This window comes from Salmo trutta, chromosome 16 (genome assembly GCF_901001165.1).
Source record: "Salmo trutta chromosome 16, fSalTru1.1, whole genome shotgun sequence".
Lineage (NCBI taxonomy): Eukaryota > Metazoa > Chordata > Actinopteri > Salmoniformes > Salmonidae > Salmo > Salmo trutta.
The window spans coordinates 47,977,727-47,996,127 of record NC_042972.1 but is presented as its reverse complement, the minus strand read 5'-3'; the positions used below and the strand labels follow the sequence as shown (position 1 = coordinate 47,996,127).

Below are 18,401 nucleotides of genomic sequence, written 5' to 3'. Positions count from 1 at the left end.
AAGCTGAAAATGTCCCAGTTCTTCCATGGCTTGCATACTCACCAGACATGTCACCCATTGAGCATGTTTGGAATGCTCTGGATTGACATGTACGACAGCGTGTTCCCGTAATCTGTCAATATCCAGCAATTTCGCATAGCCATTGAAGAGGAGTGGGACAACATTCCAGATGCCACAATCAACAGCCTGATCAACTCTATGCGAAGGACATGTCGCGCTGCATGAAGCAAATGGTGGTCACACCAGATACTGACTGGTTTTCTGATCCATGCCCCTACCTTTTTTTGTGTATCTGTGACCAACAGATGCATATCTGTATTCCCAGGCATGTGAAATCCATAGATAAGGGCCTCATTTATTTATTTCAATTGACTGATTTCCTCATATGAACTGTAACTCAGTAAAATCTTTGAAATTGTTGCATGTTGCATTGATATTCTTCTTCAGTATAGCTTTGTAGCCCGAAGGCTGTTCTGTGAGAAGCTTTGCGATGTCCAATGTCTTTCATTTGTAGTGTGACTTGGTAAAATGGAGACATGTCGTGATATTGTACAAAATGGTGCGTGGTGAGGAGGAGGTCAATGGAGGTCAGATTACTCAACCATTGATTAGCTTTCCTGAATGATATATATCTACGGTGTACTTACCCGGATACATACATCATAGCATATGCCTATGGCGATGTGTTATTATGGTAATAATAACACATACTTATGAGACAAAGGTAGGCTCAACATTTACACATTTACAATACACTATGCCTCAATAGAGTTGAGAGAATGACAGAATGAGTTATTACATAAGCTACTGTATAATTATCAGATATTGTATTTTACTGCGCATTCGTAATGCTTCAGTAAGGACTACAGGTGTCCTAATTAATCAGAAACCATGTGAACTTCAACTGTGATAAAGGTGTTGACAGACATGGTCTACCGGACATTTATTTACTTTGAAATCATAACTGGGATGTCTCTCTCTCTCATTGTCCTGCCACAGAGACTATTGATGTAATAGAAAGGTCCAAGGAGCACCCACAGTGAGTTCACATCATGACAGTATCACAACAGTCCCTTCCAGGGTAAAGAACATCCATGAATGGGATCAGAAACGTTAAAAAACTGTTGTAAGGAAGTAAATACAATAGCTACATATAAGAAAGGAGGGTGATTCCAGCGTAATGGCACGCAAAATCGCAACTTTTTAATGTCTCACAGACTGGACAAACAAAATAGAAATGAAGCTTTTGATGTGTGTGTCTATAGTACCAGTTGGGGGGAGTGTACAGGTCATTTACGAAAGTTACCAGAATCTTTAGTCATTTTAGTAATTAACAGGTAATCAATGGCAATCGGTGGTAAATGTAATAACTTATACTTGAATAACTTTTAAAAAATGTATTCATATATAGTATTTATTTTTTTATATATGTGTCCATATTGTCCATGCGTTTCTAGTGGATAGACCAGATGGTTCAAGAGAAAATAACATAATTCACGAATAAAAACATCAATTAACTCTGCAACTCTTCCAACTATTAACTTTTTTCACGATTGCCACCAGTTTGGTGCCAAAACAACAACAAAGACATTGGCATAAAATATATAAAAGTGTGTAAAAAATATATAAAGAATATTTCATGCTGAAACCCTCATATTAAACACAGATGGTTGACGGTTAATATTTAGGGTAATGTTTTTCAGCTTTGTCATATATTTTGTTATTTAAAAAATCTGTGTATTTTAGTTTTGATATGTTTTACATGTGATAAGGCCACACAGAGGGCCCGAGATAATTACAGACACCTGTGATAATCTGAAGTAGCCAAAAGCGCCTCTAGACATCTTGTGACAAATTACATAAAATCCTTTAAAGTTACCAAACTTCTGGTAGTTTACTGTTAAACTTAGAATGTTTTCAGTAATATACCCTCACTTTGCAACCTTATGTATACACAACTGTGCAACTGGCGTCACGAGTCAGCGTGCATTCCACAAGGAGTCGCTAGAGCACGATGGGACAAACCCTCTCCTAACCCAGACAATTGTGCACTGCCTAATTGACCCTGGGATCGAACTGTAGTCTGTAGTGACGCCTCTACTACTGCGATGCAGTGCCTTAGACTGCTGCACCCTTCCGGAGGCCTCAAAGTAGTGACTTCCTGAAATCTGTATTAAAATAGTTTTCAAAAGTAGTCCTTTTTTTGGGGATCTGTATTCAAAAAGTTCTATTTGTTCACCCGGAAATGTTTTTACTTTCCACAAAGCATAGTTAAAACTATAGCTAAACCCATAGTTATAGTTATTCCAGGTCTGATGCAGTGGCAAGTTGGCAGTGAGAAATTAATTGCTCAAAAGCATTCCTCCAAAGTTATGAGTGGACTGTATGTTGAGTGAGTGGGGAGATAAAAAAACAAACTGGATCGATCTCATTCTACAAGTGTCCTACCGCACGGAGAAAACGCAGATGGTGAGACACCCGGCTTGAAGTACCTGCCTCCATACGGCCTGATCTGGCTTCTCAGCTCCCCCTGTTCACCACCTCCCCCTGTTCACCACCTCCCCCTGTTCACCACCTCCCCCTGTTCACCACCTCCCCCTGTTCACCACCTCCCCCTGTTCACCACCTCCCTCTGCTTAAGCCTTGTGCTATTGACTGTTGTACCATGCGTTTTAGGCTTGAAGTACTCCGAATTGTGGAGTCCAGACCTATACTCGTGTCATTCATATTTTTTATTATTTTTTATATAGCTTTTTAAGCATCTTGAGATTTGTTTACTTGGATATACTATGTACTGCAATTCAGCATTTAGCTGCCAAGTATGGCCTATTTGTAAAAATGTAATGAACTACTACATGGCTCACAATGTATGGCAATCAACCTCCGAAAATACATATACCTACATTCTCCTTCTCATGGTTCTTTGTATTGGGATGTAACCAAGCTAAGGTAAGCTATGGCGACGGTGAAACACTTCATGTCTGTGAGAATCTCATAATACTCTGTCTGGAACCAGTGTGTTACCTTGGTTTGACTTGTTGTATAACCACCATAATGAACATCAGAACAAAGGAGCAGACAGTTTAGAGCTAAAACACAGCACACAAATCCCTTTCTTCGCCTTATAAGCTAGTGTTTCATGCAGCAAGCGTCTCATGAGTGTCAAATAGAATAATCCTAAAGCGGTGCAGCCTCTGCCAGCTCGGAGCACAATAAACAGAGTCACTACTATAAAACTGCTCAACTATCAAGATGTCCAAGAGTGCTATTGATGATACACTTGCTGTACTGTTTAAAGATATAAGAAATGATTCAAGAAGCCTGTCCTGATCGATAAATATTCCAGTAATATTCACAAAAATATAGATTGAATATCAAAAGGATTTGCCTAGAACTACAAGCTACAAGTATCAACTTCAAGTATTAACCACTTCTCAAATCAACCAAACCAATTCCCATTCGTATGCATGTGATTTAGTAGCCAACTCCCCTGACTATCGTTGCCGTGCCATGCTATGCCAGACATATGGCATGGCAGCCATAGTCCGAGGGATTGGCTAAAGCACTAACATCCCTGAAACTAGGCTACAACATCATTGCCTCATATCACTAACAGAATGGCACCATCATCATCTGTTCCCTGATAAAAGGACCAGCTGAAACACAGTGGGTGTTATCGTTGGTGACTAGATGTTGGCAGTGGACAGATAAGGCTCGTAGACCATCCAGGGTGATATTACAGGCTTCATTACTTACATCATCATGTCTCTCAATCCCCTACTCACTGTGGTGTCGCGCACCAGCTGGATTACAATAGAATGTGTTTCCTCATTATAAAACCCAATAAAAGCTGAACAACTGGAGTCGTGCGCAGTAATTCAACTCCATATAATGAGGTCAAAGAATGCAGCATTACCCTTTCTGTGAAGTCGAGAATACAGCATCAACATCAACACCCCAAACCACACTTGACATGGATGCTTGAATTTCCTTGTAGGAAATGCAGCAAAAAGAAAGAGTATTTCACACAATGACAATTGTGCCAGCGCTCCCTTATAAAATAGATATTCATCTCAACATGATTCACATGGATAAATAACAAATATAAAGAAAAAAAATAGTTGCATTCAGAGGAAATTGAATCACATCCAAGGCTCACTGGTACAGTACATCATAACTCGCCTGCCATACAGGACAGTATATGGACATTTCCATTGATAAAATGACTGTATGAAATAGACTATTTGGATTCTTCAAGATGGTTTAAAGCGATCGTTAGGGATTTTGGCAATTTGAATCTACTTCCCCAGAGTCAGATGAACCCGTGGATGCCATTTGTATGTCTCTGTGTCCAGTATGAAGGAAGTTAGAGGTAGTGTCACAGGCCAAATGCTAACTAGCTTAAAATGGTATCCACACGTTCATATGACTCTGGCTTCATTGCCAAAATCTCGAACTATCCCTTTAAATTGCTGACCTTTTTAACATGGCAAGCAGAGAAGAGACTTTTCATAATCTGCTGTGACTGATGTGTATTTGACAGCAGATACTTCATTGCGTGTTGCTTTGTACATTTATAAGGCAGACTAGATAACGCTGCTCGCTGCATACACAGTACTCTATAGTGGGTTATATACACATCAACTAAGCCATTCTGGTGGCCTACTTCACTTGAATATAGCTGTCAATTATTTCACCTCATGAGTCATATTTTCCTGCTTTTCTAGCATGGATAGTGTGTCCACCAGTGTGCTCCTGGATAGCATTTCAACACTGAATAAACATTTTCATATAATTCTTAGCCTGTTCTGCCCTTTCAGCTGATGTTCTGTCAATCACCCAGGTAAGTCCCCATGTTTAAAATGCACCAGAAAGAGGAAGGACTCCCTTATTGCTTAATCGCAGCTCTTGGAGGTCATTGTTTTGCGATTTGCATGTAGCTTTCATAAGCTTCTACAATTCCTTGAAAACATTAGCAAAAACATTTACACTCATAAGAACAACAGGGGACATTTTGCTATCTGTTTAAATGAAAGCAGTACACGAAGAGTGCTTCTGCTGTGCAGTGTCAAACCTTCCAAGAAATGTATGTAATGTATTGCTCTGAATATTCATAATTAAACAAAGATAGCCATCAGCAGACTGTATGCTTCACAATTACTACATAAATAACACAGGCTTTGGATACAACATACTATTCATAGGATGAATACTAGCAGTCTATATTCATATGAATTGATACCGTTGCGTTCTTCATAATGAATTGTCTAAAGTCTACAGAATGCAGACTGTTGTGAATCAGGATATTCAAATAGCCTTGTATTTGTTTCTGGTCGAACTTGTTTTACAAGATTGTATTCTATCAAATCAAATTCAATCCACCAGAAACCATAAAACAGTGCCAGAACATTGTGACATTCTGTTGAGTCATCTAGTGATCCCAATTCATCCAACTTTTCTTTCATCTCAACTATGTGAAAAGAAAATAACAATGCCTTCTGGGGCATGTTGTTATTATTAAGCATATTTGTCTTCCAATAAATGGTGTGGGAAAGAAGGCTCACAAATCACAGGCCCACCCTATGGGGGGGTACAATTTTCCTCAAAAAAATAATTGCAAAATCAGAGACTTTTCCCCAGTGGTACAACGATAACAAAGTGTTAAAAGATCAAAATAATTCCCTCATCTTCAATTTAAGCGCATTCTGAAGAAAAAACACAAACCTGCCCTCTTGCTGTGATAGCTTGGAAATTAGTTGTTAGAAGCCCTCACATAAAGCATAGTTAATAATGCAATAGTTCCAATGCTCAGATATTTACACAAGCTGGTGTTACCCTTATTAGGCCTTCAATCGAATCTGTTCCCAAGGAGGGACCGTATCACACCATGTTTGAGTAAGGAAGTGATGCAGGAACAACACAGTTTGTACCATACCCCAAGGATTGTTGTGTCTCTAAGCCAAAAGCCCACATCTAGCTCTAACATATTTTCCAACATACTGTAGCTAAAGCACAGCATTGAGGCAATATGAGTGGAATACAGCTAGGGTGTTAACTAACTGAATGATGAAGCAAGACATACTGCAGGAGATGGAGCTGAGGAGATGGAGCTGCCTTGATGTAGAAGATGGCATAATGTAACTACTGTACAAGAGCAAAACCAATTCACTATCTCATTTTATCTACTTACAAATGTATACATATTGGATGTTTAACTAACCTTAATAACTATGTTATTACATTACAAACACACTGTATTTCCAACTTCAAAGTCTGCTAATACCTCAATTCAGACAATACTTTTATGGAAAGATCTGGACAGAATTCTCCTTTCCCATCCCCTAAAGGCAGGAGGTAAAAGGTGGCAGACATGATTTACCATCCTGTAAGAATAGGAGATTTGTTGTATTGAAATCCAATCTACGGTCTGTGAGACCACAACACCTCCAGCTGTAGACTGATCTCTTAGAGCTGACCAACTGCCTCTCAGCAAATAAAAAGCCTTTTAACACAAATTGCCGTTTTTGGCTTTTTCACCTTTTATGATGAAAAAAAACAGGACAGTGCAGACAGATGCATTAGGAGGTAGGCTGATTTTAATTGTTGAGTCATTGGGCCACTGAAGTGTCGCTAGCTGGGAATATAGTACTTGAGTAAAACGATGAGCTATTGTAGGGCGAGCCAGCCCCCGAAGTGACTCTTATCAAGTGTATGCAAGAGGTTTTATTGCCTTCTCGGGAATACAGCCTTCTCTGTGTTGCTCAGGCCATCTCCCATTCTGTCACACATCTGTGAAGCAGAGGTTCTGTTTTCTTTACATCCTGTAGGTCTGATATCTGATTGGCGGTTAACTTTACAGTAATACTACCTGCAAACAACTCAGATTTCAAATCTAACATGGTAAAATGGTTATAAAGGGGTCTTTCTGGTGAGACTTGTGCTAGTGAGATACCTACACTCTCTCTCTCTCCTCCTCATGGACTCTTGGGGCATGCCCTTTCAGGCGATGACTTCTCTCCCTCTTGATCATGCCTAGAATAATGCCTTGTAATGCTTGTAAATGCTTGGTAACTTAAGCTTATGCCTTGTGTGTGAATCATTCATTTTACAATGTTAATTAAATATTTGCTTTTGATATTGACAATTCTTATTGCTTTCTTGACCTTTCTATTACTGTAACTTAACTATAGTATCTTGCATATTTCTAAATCATCTTTCTGGAGTCAGAAAACCATTTCATGGGATAATTGCTTAGTCTTATTACGGGTCGTATGTGAGATATATATAATACAAATATGATAAATATTACCCCACTGGTTCATTGTGGTAGATCTTTATTGTTATTCTTCCGTATTCAAGAATACTGACAGTTCAACAAGTTCAATGCTTGAGCTGAAGTACAAGGACCCTCTGTCCTGGTCTAAACTTTTAACAGATGAACCTTTTACTGCAGTGGGCTAAATCAGGGTCACACAGAGTGTTTCTTGGTAGTCTTAAACAAATCTACTTTGAAACAGAAGTATATACCCTACGATGTAACTGCAATGATGAGATAGATGTTCTTCTTCGTTTTTATGTTTTATTATCTCGCTGTCATACTGTGTTCAACCGTGTTGGATATTGCCTAGCCATCATGTCTCAAGAGGACCCCAATGGAAATAAGTCGCAGACTTAATTGTGTGTTATCCTCCATGATTTTACTCGTGTGCATGTATGGCTTTTTCAAGTTTTATGTGTGCTCGTTTTTTTTTTTTAAATGGTCAAATGAATAAACTAAAGTCAACTAAAATGCACCTCACACACATGGTTATAGGCTTTAAAACAAGAGATATGAAGTTCAAATGTATTACAATTTGAGTTGAAGTCAGAAGTCAGATTTGAAGTCAGAAGTTTACATACACCTTAGCCAAATACATTTAAACTCAGTTTTTCACAGTAAAAGTAAGTAACAATTCCCTGTCTTACGTTAACTAGGATCACCACTTTATTTTAAGAATGTGAAATGTCAGAATAATAGTAGAGAGAATTATTTATTTCAGATTTTATTTCTTTCATCACATTCCCAGTGGGTCAGAAGTTTACATACACTCAATTCGTTTTTGGTAGAATTGCCTTTAAATTGTTAAACTTGGGTCAAACGTTTTGGGTAAGCATTCCACAAGCTTCCCACAGTTGGGTGAATTTTGGCACATTCCTCCTGACAGAGCTGGTGTAACTGAGTCAGGTTTTTAGGCCTCCTTGCTCGCACACACTTTTTCAGTTCTGCCCACAAATTTTCTATGGGATTGAGGTCAGATTTTTGTGATGGCCACTCCAGTACCTTGACTTTGTTGTCCTTAAGACATTTTGCCACAACTTTGGAAGTATACTTGGGGTCATTGTCCATTTGGAAGACCCATTTGCGACCAAGCTTTAACTTCCTGACTGATGTCTTGAGATGTTGCTTCAATATACCACATAATTGTCCTGCCTCATAATGCCATCTATTTTGTGAAGTGCACCAGTCCCTCCTGCAGCAAAGCACCCCCACAACATGATGCTGCCACCCCCGTGCTTCACGGTTGGGATGGTGTTCTTTGGCTTGCAAGCCTCCCCCTTTTCCCTCCAAACATAACAATGGTCATTATGGCCAAACAGTTCTATTTTTGTTTCATCAGACCAGAGGACATTTCTCCAAAAAGTGAGATCTTTGTACCCATGTGCAGTTGCAAACTGTAGTTTGGCTTTTTTATGGCGGTTTTGGAGCAGTGGCTTCTTCCTTGACGAGCGGTCATTCAGGTTATGTCGATATAGGACTCGTTTTACTGTGGATATAGATACTTTTGTACCTCTTTCCTCCAGCATTTTCACAAGGTCCTTTGCTGTTGTTCTGGGATTGATTTGCACTTTTTGCACCAAAGTACGTTCATCTCTAGGAGACAGAAAGCGTCTCCTTCCTGAGCGGTATGACGGCTGCGTGGTCCCATGGTGTTTATACTTGGGTACTATTTTTTCGTACAGATGAATGTGGTACCTTCAGGCGTTTGGAAATTGCTCCCAAGGATGAAACAGACTTGTGGAGATTTTTTTCTGAGGTCTTGGCTGATTTCTTTTGATTTCCCATGATGTCAAGCAAAGAGGCACTGAGTTTGAAGGTAAGCCTTGAAATACATCCACAGGTACACCTCCAATTGACTCAAATTATGTCTATTAGCCTATCAGAAGCTTCTAAAGCTATGACATCGTTTTCTGGAATTTTCCAAGCTGTTTAAAGGCACAGTCAACTTAGGGTATGTAAACTTCTGACCCACTGGAATTGTGAAATAATCTGTCTGTAAACAATTGTTCTAACCGACTTGCCAAAACTAAAGTTTGTTAACAAGACATTTGTGGAGGGGTTGAAAAACGAGTTTTAAGGACTCCAACATAAGTGTATGTAAACTTCCGACTTCATCTGTCTGATTGAATTGTCTGCTTGAACAAGATGCTCAATGCTCAATGTTTTTTTTTTAGCAATGCTGATAGATTTACCACCACGTTACTTGACTTTTGAAATGCTTTTATATAAAAGTGCCGCTCCACAAAAACACCACTGCTGGGTTTTGTGCTGCTGTCAGCTAGTTCATGTTTTTAGAACACATGGAATAAAACATGATGCTGTACAAACAACCAATTTGTGTAAAAGAAGGTCAAAGGGTTAGAGCTGACAGGGATGGACAGTCAGGGATGTCCTCTTTCTCTGAAAAGAAACCCTCAGTCCCACACAGTTCTGTCTAAAAACACTATAAATGAACCATTGGACCTGACGCTACACTGGAGAATGGACCTGAGGGGTTGGCTGTGTCAAATGTCTCCCACAGTTATAACCCTTCTCAAACAAAACATAAGAGTATCTATTGTTGTGTCAGGGTGATTGATATGGGTATTCAAATGTAGAAATGTTCTAAAGTATTCATATATAGTACGTCTCTCCGCTATTCCCATTTGCATACATATGGCAAGATTGCTGCCTACACCACTGACAACTCAGCTTGGCAAAAACAATGCCTGTTTCAAAACAATGACTGACACTACACCCAATGATCCCAATGAACAAACAATTTGGATCCTCGGCGGGCAGAGAACTAGAGAACACCCAGATATGACACAGGAGGTGTGTAAACCGCTGTCTGTGCACTGGCAAAGTAGTATCAGGGGCCTGCAGCCTCCTTCTCATCCATAATGATGTTATGAAGAATCACACAGCACTGTTTACTTTAAAAAACCAGCAGAGAGCAGCAGAAAAGTGGTGCTAAAGAACTGACACCGAGCATTTGTCTTTATTTGCTGCTCTTTGCCCTGTTGTTCTTTAAAGCGCCAGTGTGGCAACAACCTCAGAGGCAAGACCCTTGGACTGCACAGTTATTTGTCATAAAAGTCATTCCCTCACAGTCGTGACGCTCCATAGAAAATACTTAAGACTTCATAGTCAACAACTAGGGGCCTGCCTAATAGTGCTGCCAAACCTTCCCGGTTTGGTCTGGAGTTCCGTGGAATTACAGCGCTTTTTAACTGAGATTGTACTCACACAGTAGGGACTGGCTTTCTGGACTATGGCATTGGCTGAGCACTCATGAAAATAAGTGCTGGAGGCATTTCTGGCTCTGTAAATGCAGTCAATATCATAATCAAAGCAGCGGTGTACAGTAGTACCTAAGGGGTAAAGAAGAGCAAGAAAATGTATACACAGGTAACCATAGATCAAAAACTCAAAGCGCTGGCTAAAGCGTAAATCAGAGTCCACAGATTCAGAGACATGATACTCCTGGGTCCCATTGTGACATAGCTACGAGGCTTTGAGACCACCGTCCATGGGAAAATTGATTGAGCCATGCGGAGAATTCCAAAAGTAAAAAAGTATGAAAGAACAACATTCTAGAACACTGCTGTGCGTACGCGTACATGTTTTGCACTCTAATAGACGCTAAAGGCCTATCTACACAATTGAATGTATGCAAAATGATAACATTTCCTGTCACTACTGGGAAGGGCAATATAGGGGAATGACTTGAAATTGAGAAACTTTTCTTTCATGGTGTGATGATAACGTCCATAAAGAACCATATTATAATTCCAGCATGTTATCAAGCATGAATTTAGGAAAAAGTCAAAAGATCTGTTTTGTTTCAACATTTTGACTGATACAGTGTCTCTCAACCGTATTGATACAGCTAAGTGAGTGGGCAGGAGATTTCTGACAAGGCTGCATGGTTACTGGTTAAGAAGGACAGATACATTTGGCTGAACTTCACTGCAGCCCGACTGAATACTGCTCCAATAACAGATAAAAATGAGTTGAAAATGTGAAGAAAATGCTGAAGAGTTCCTTCCATTTGAAACAAGCACAATGCCTCTCTTTGAAACTGAGAGAGTTTGACAGGCACTCCTCTCCAATGCTGAAATAACAGTTACAGTACCTTAATGAACGCTCACTTTAGTCGCTTGCTGGGGACACTTATCTTTTTTTAGAAGCATTGCAAAATGTACATGTTTCCCAAAGGTTACTATGGAAAACAAAGATTTCCTTTTCTTTCAAAAGTTTTCCTGTCCTGGAGGGAGGGAAAAATGGTATACATTAAATAAAAATATCCCCGATGACACATTTTCTCAATACCAGCAGGAACCATCCAATGAAATTTTTATGAAATGTCTCTAAATGTTACTATCCCATAATCTATTTAATGTCACTTCTGCACTACATCACTTCTGACAGGCTGTTAGCCTGTGGCACGCTAACCATTAAAGGCCTGTTTTTCTACTTCCTGCAAAGCTGCATCTGCCAGGGCACTCTCCAGTCCACCAAGAAACTACCATACATGCATGTCACTGAAATGTTTGGCAACGATTAACACACAATGTATAAACCAACCAACCATGTGTCTACGGCAGATCATATAGTTATGCCAGGTAGCCAAGTCATTCCAAACTTGGTTTATCTCTGCAGGGTGCCTGCCGTGTCCATTGAGCTGCACGGTGCATGTCAGCCTCAGGATTACTTTCATCAAGAACGCAGGAACCAGGAGCAGGGGAGGAAGTGGTGAGGATTTCCAACACAGGACTGCCTGGATCATTTGTTCTTGCTATCATGGAATTCATGATTGAGGAAACCCACTAACGGTTTGAATAAATGTTGTTTCCAATGATGATGCTGAATCAAAATGGAAAACTGACTGGACTTTCAAAAAGTCTTCAATGTAAGGGAATTGCGGACTTTACGTAGAATTTAGGTTAGTTGTCAACTCAACCAAAACTAGACGCTGAAATGAAGTCCGTGCCCAGTGGGAATGCTCTCGATAATGTCCATATGAAGTGCGAATGGACAGAGGATCCATTCATAGCTACCAGACAAACCAAATTTACAGCACAGCCTCATCTATATCACTCATCTAAAGGATGCTTTTTATCTCCCGCAGCAAAACAGATAGCACAATTTATCATACATTCCACATTCAGAGCACACCTAACCAGTAGCACAAGTGAACTCACAGAGGACTCTGGCAGCCATGGAGAACGCAGATACAAATATACACTGTAAATAACACATTTGGTCAACCAGTAATTATTTAATATAAGAGCGGACTAAAAACCAAACAGATGCTCAAATATCTATTATGCATATTAAAAGAGCAGGTTTAGTTGTGCATCTGGCTACAGCGAGTATGAGTGGACACATCTGTTAGCCACCCATTTAAATCAGATAAGGGCACTGGGCAACAGCAGCAGGGTACCATGAGGCTGATGGACAGATGCTTGGATTAGTCCTGTGTTGATCGCTAGGAAATGATTTTCAATGGTGGCAGAAGAAAACTAGGAAGGATGTTATTTAGGATATTGATCTTGACTTTATTGATATGTCTTGAAGTTTCCTGACTGAACCTATGCCTATTTGCTAAAAGTGTACTTGTATAGCCTGTACAAAATTGAGATAATGTAGAAGAGAAGCCATTGTGGAATATTTCTGTTTGCTTAATCTAGTTGGCTGGACATAGGATACTATGACTGCAATTGATGGTCAACTACATAATCAGCAAATCCAGGGGGGATTATGATAGGGAGTCAGCGCAAGGGATTAGGCTACCAAACATCTGCACGCACTGATCGGCATGGTGGCACACAGCTACTGACTCATAGAATACATACTTCCAGCATAACAGCGCCCAAACTAAATCAACACTCCTGGCAAATCAGTGGCCTCATTTATCAAACATGCATAAATTCTGGTGTACTTGGAGATTCTAGGATTTGCGTGGGCAATAAATTAGTGTGATTTATCAAACCGTCACATGCAACATATCATACTATATTTCTGTGCTTGTGAACGAGTGCTACAACCCTGCTTGGGAAATGCCCTCCATTCACCTTTAATGGTAACAAAAATGCCCCCCATTCACCTTTAATGGCAACAGAAATGCCCTCATTTGCTTTAAGATCTGGAGATGTTGGAACTGGATCAAGACAGTTTCTAAAAGGGCAACGGCAAATTTGATCACATTTCTGTAGAGGTGTGGTCAGAATGTTTTAATCTTTTGCAGTGACATTTTTAAACAAAAAAATGCATGTGGCCTATAGCCAGTGCCAAACACTGCAAGATTGATTGTCTATTGAACTATTTTAAAGTAGATACTGTCTACAGCCCACACTTCTTTACAAAAGACGAATTGTTGTTCAACAATTTTGTTTATCAGTACATGATTATGTTTCCTGCCTTGGGATAGGCTCTGAGATTAAATAGGCTGTGATCACGCGCTCCTATCACATAGCAAAACTGTAGCTTACTCATAGTGTAAAATATTTTTAAATAGGCTACTGGTCTATTTACTTTCGAGCAAGGTGGGCTATTGAATGAGCGATGGATAAATGGTAGCCTAATATTTGTTGTGTAGCGAGAATAACCCAGTCATGACAGAAAAGGAGAGACATCCTGCAATATGATTATGATTTAGGCCAATATAGTAAAATAAAATAAATATATTAGGCGTCATGCTGCTATGTGATCTCCTTACCAATGGCAAATGTAAATGTATCTGTTTTATCATTATGCCTACGTTTTAATATGTTATTAGCCTACCATTATTATAATTGCCTTGCATCAAACACCTTCATTTCCCCCAACATATTGCTTGCAATACAGTTGCTCAACCAATAGAAGTTGCGGTAAGCATGGTCTGAGATTTGCGTGGACATACGCACACTTTCCCGTCAAGTTCAAAATGGATAAATACCAACCTTTGTGGGTAAACTGGTGCGCACGCACCTTAGATAAATGAGGCCCCAGATCTTTACAACTCCAAGTGGGTTACGCGCGCGTAAAATGCATGGGGGACCCTGTTTACTGATGTAAATATGGGATAACACTAGTAGGATATGGGTTATGAGTGTTCACGGGAAAGTTACAGAGGTGCCTTTTCACCTGCAGTGTGGGCTATAAGCCTGTACGGGCTTGGGCTACTACAGTTTCGAACACTGATTGAACAATTCCACGTGAATGAAATGCAATTACAAACAAGGCTAAAGCAAATAAATGAACTATTTTCACAATAAAGAGTATATTCGATTGGGACACAGATAACAAGATATAGTCTAGCATAATAATGAGAATAGTAATAATAGCCTAATAATAATAATAACAATATTCTTACCGTATGCGTAATTATCCCTGCAATTTGCATTTCATTTAAATAATCCGTGTTTCGATACTCCTAACAAAATTCTGTACACATACATTCACTGTTGAATCGTGGCGACGCTGTCGGCGGTTGAATATGCACTATGAATATTCCTCCCTCACTCGAGAGTGCAAGGCATGTAGGCTATCCCCGACCGAATACATTAAAATAGTAGCCTATTCTATGAATGTCGCTTTCGTTGTTTGCAATGTAGTTAAAGAGTGCACAGTTTAACAGGAGCTCCCCGCGACTGTTATCTAAATATACTTACTGTGATGCATCATTTTCCTTCCTCTAACCGGAGCAGAGCAGGCACACGAGCTGTCCTCGGTGAGGCACTCACTGCACCGAGCATCCAAGCGGAACAGACCCTTCTGGGTAGTCTAAGCGGTCGAGTAATAATAGAGCAATTCTTTCAGCTGGGCTCTAATACAAAATAACTACGCGATCTGTAAAACACTCCAATTCAGCAATACGCGGAAAGTATTGTAAACTAGTACGATTCCCACTCATTAGGAAAGCAGTACCATGCCATTAGCGCATAAATCATTCTACCTTATCCTACAGTGGCGTGAGCTGGCACAAGAGGGGATGGGGGCACCTCCCACATACTTAGGACTTGTCTGAGGAAATCTGGTACAATAACTTTAAAGTTCACTTAAATCATTATAAGGGTAGTGTAACTATATTGTCAAGACTGTGATATTAGGCTACCCTATAAGATGAAACAAAGAACAATTCAAACGTTATGAAGGTATTCTTGTTTCCAACTACCAACAACATGAGAATTGTTAATTTAGAACTTTTGGGGTGGGCTTTTTTAAAACCTATTTTCTATACAATAGTTTCAGTAATAGTGTTTTTAGGGTTTTTGTTAACTCAATAGTGTCTGAAACCAGCAATCAGGCAGGTAATAACCTGAGGTTTATCCTTCCAGAACAAGGTTTAGTGTCCTCATGGTAAATGTATCAGCCTATAACCCTGGAAAAGGCTACACCCAGAATGCATTAGGTGATCAAATATTTATATCTTCTTAATGAGATCACATCTCACCATCCGGATATTGCATTTTCCATTCAATACCATGAAATTCCCCTCAATTAAGCAGAATTGGCTGATGGAATCGATATTTACCATTGACAACAATGAGATGGTTTAAGGGATACAGAGATGTACCCAGGGAGCAGGAGGTCCATGAGGTCAGTTGAAGAACTTTAAGCCTTTAAATCTACATCTTAATCAATGAACTGATTCTATCGACACCTGTGACTCCCAGTTACCAGTCCATAGACACAAGTCTGTATTGCCAGGAGCGTGAAGTCAGTGGTTTGATCATATTATTGAAGTCTCTCTCTCTTGCTCTCTCTCTCTCTCTCTCTCTCATCCTCTCGGGAACATACAACAATCCACTAGGTGGCAACAAGATTTCAAGTGAGTTGTCAAAATAAGACCTTTGTGCCAGAGGTAATTGTCAGTAGCCTACCATAATGAAATTTAAATTCAGTTGTTGTTTATGTATTTTTATCTAGACAATGCATGCAATAACATTGACTTGTTCATTCATACATAGTAATAATGTACTTAAAACATTGACAAATTGTCTTTGTCTGTCTGTCTACAGTAGCTTGATATCTATTCAACGTAGATGTATAAATTGAATGAAATACATAAGTATGCCTCACCTAATTAATTCAACCTTTGATCCCTTATTTTTCCATTATCCTCATAGAAGCCTTAATTATAGTAAGTGGGATTTAAGAAAATCTACTCCTTATAAAATAGTAAATGAAAAAAAAGGTGATAATTAAGTAGAAGTAGATGAAATTCCCAGTGGGCATTGCAAAGAAGCTGGTACGGAAAAGAGCTTCAGTACAGAGGACACAGTGACCATAACCAACATAGTTCATGTGTAGATCTTATGTCTGTTTGTAAAATATATTTAACTATAATATTATATGATTTAAAATGTTCAGGTGATTTTGGATATTTCCCATGATACTCCTGCCGCTATGAAAATGACGTTTTAACAGTATTTCCCTGTTGAGCTGTAAGCAACGTCTTTGTGGTCTTTCACTCTGAGCTTGACTAATGATTGCCTTGCCAAGACATTTAACCCCAGACTATCTGTCTTCTCGCTAAGGATAGAAAAGTCTCTGAACCATGAAATAGAACCAGTTGTACTCCACAATGGTTATAGAGTTTTCACCATGCGCCAGAATAAATACTTTAGATTCGGTTATTAAAGTAGGAATCCGCAGGTCGTGGGTGACCCCAAAATGTAAAAAAAAGGATCAATCCAGAAACACTGGAATTAATTTTGAAAGGTGGAAGAGTGACGCTGAAATTGCCACCGTTCTCATGGATTGGTAGGTAAGTGTTGGGTTTCGTGTTTAGCCTGCGTTAGCCTACGTTAGCAGTTAACCTTAGTATGTTTAATGTTCATGCTAGTTAACACGGCTACTTAGCTAGTTAGCTAACGTCATCTGTATTCGGACTGTTACACTGCATAAACCTCACAAAATGACCAATTTCTTTATTCAACTACCTAACTTTAGCTAACTGAAGCTAGAGATGCGATTTGATGACATGACAGTGTGTTTGGTTTGAGAGGAATATAGAGGAATATGACATTACATTGTACCGTGTACTATTTAAGTAACAATTTGTTTAATGTTTTCCCACACCGAGCCAACAACCCCCACAGACTCGGACTCGTCCCTTCTGTCCCACTACCAACCAAGCAAGAGTTTCTCCAGGAACATTTTGTTCAAAAGAATGGCAAACATTACTCTCATTACAAGTATTTTCCCTTTTCCTAAAGAAACTTGAGAAATGAATATACAATGACATTGACTTAGAATCAATACAATGAGGCCATTGAAACTTGCGCTAATAAGTGATTTCAATGCATTTCAGTGATATGATTTTTTTTTATTTCCCATCAGCATCAACACTGCCTGAGTAACAGAACCATGGATGACTTGGCCTACTTTCTGCATGTTATAAAACTAAACACATACATCTCTGTTATGTAAAAATCCACGTTTTTATTTTAATTCACAATTAAAAACTTTACAAGGTAAAAGTGACTGTTTAATCAAAAATGGGACAATTACAATGACACCTGAACACTTGTAGAACTTACATCACACGTACAAGGCAGGACATATAAAGCTAGTTACCAGCTCCCAGGAAAAAAAGCCTACATGGTGCCGCAGAGATTCACGGAAAGAGGCTAGTACTCGCCACACACAGCATCTTGGAATGACGACCGTGTTGACAGGTCCCACACCTCCAGGCCACACATTTTTATGCGCTGCTCCTGGTTCCCACATTTTACCCCCTACTAGGAGGTCATCAGAGCCTGTATGACATCAATGTATCCTACGGCCCAGCTACAGAGCTTCAATTCTCAATGGCGCGTTCATTCTATCTTGTGAATTGAAATAATGAGAAATAAAGTTGATTTGATTGGTTTCTGGTGTATCGGGTAGAATGTCACGTTGACACAATGCTGATGACGACACATGTAGTGTAGCTGAAGGGTTGTTCATCATCATCTACAGTATGACTGGCTTTGTTTCCTCCACCCAACAGATCCAAGCTATTCTGTGCATTATAGGTCACACAGGATCACAACCTGTTGACTACAGCTAAATGGGGGGGAGAGGGGGGGCATTACTACCAAATAAGTCAGTGTCACAACAGTTTCCTTTG

General features: G+C 39.5%; 1 protein-coding gene and 1 long non-coding RNA gene across 4 annotated transcripts in view; one reads left to right on the top strand and one right to left on the bottom strand.

The window, feature by feature from the left end:
- The window catches only part of cntn4 (contactin 4), a 169,907-nt gene extending 154,633 nt beyond the window's left edge, over positions 1-15,274 (bottom strand). For all 3 annotated transcript variants that reach the window (XM_029694672.1, XM_029694674.1, XM_029694673.1), the window contains exon 1: positions 14,956-15,274. The gene's annotated coding sequence lies outside the window, so the exon portion shown is untranslated. The remainder of the gene's footprint in view (positions 1-14,955) is intronic.
- A 1,299-nt stretch (positions 15,275-16,573) lies between these two features.
- Positions 16,574-18,160, top strand: LOC115150883 (uncharacterized). Its single transcript, XR_003867170.1, has 2 exons — positions 16,574-17,484; positions 17,630-18,160. It is a non-coding gene; the product is annotated as an uncharacterized LOC115150883 (long non-coding RNA).
- The last annotated feature ends 241 nt before the right edge of the window (positions 18,161-18,401 follow it).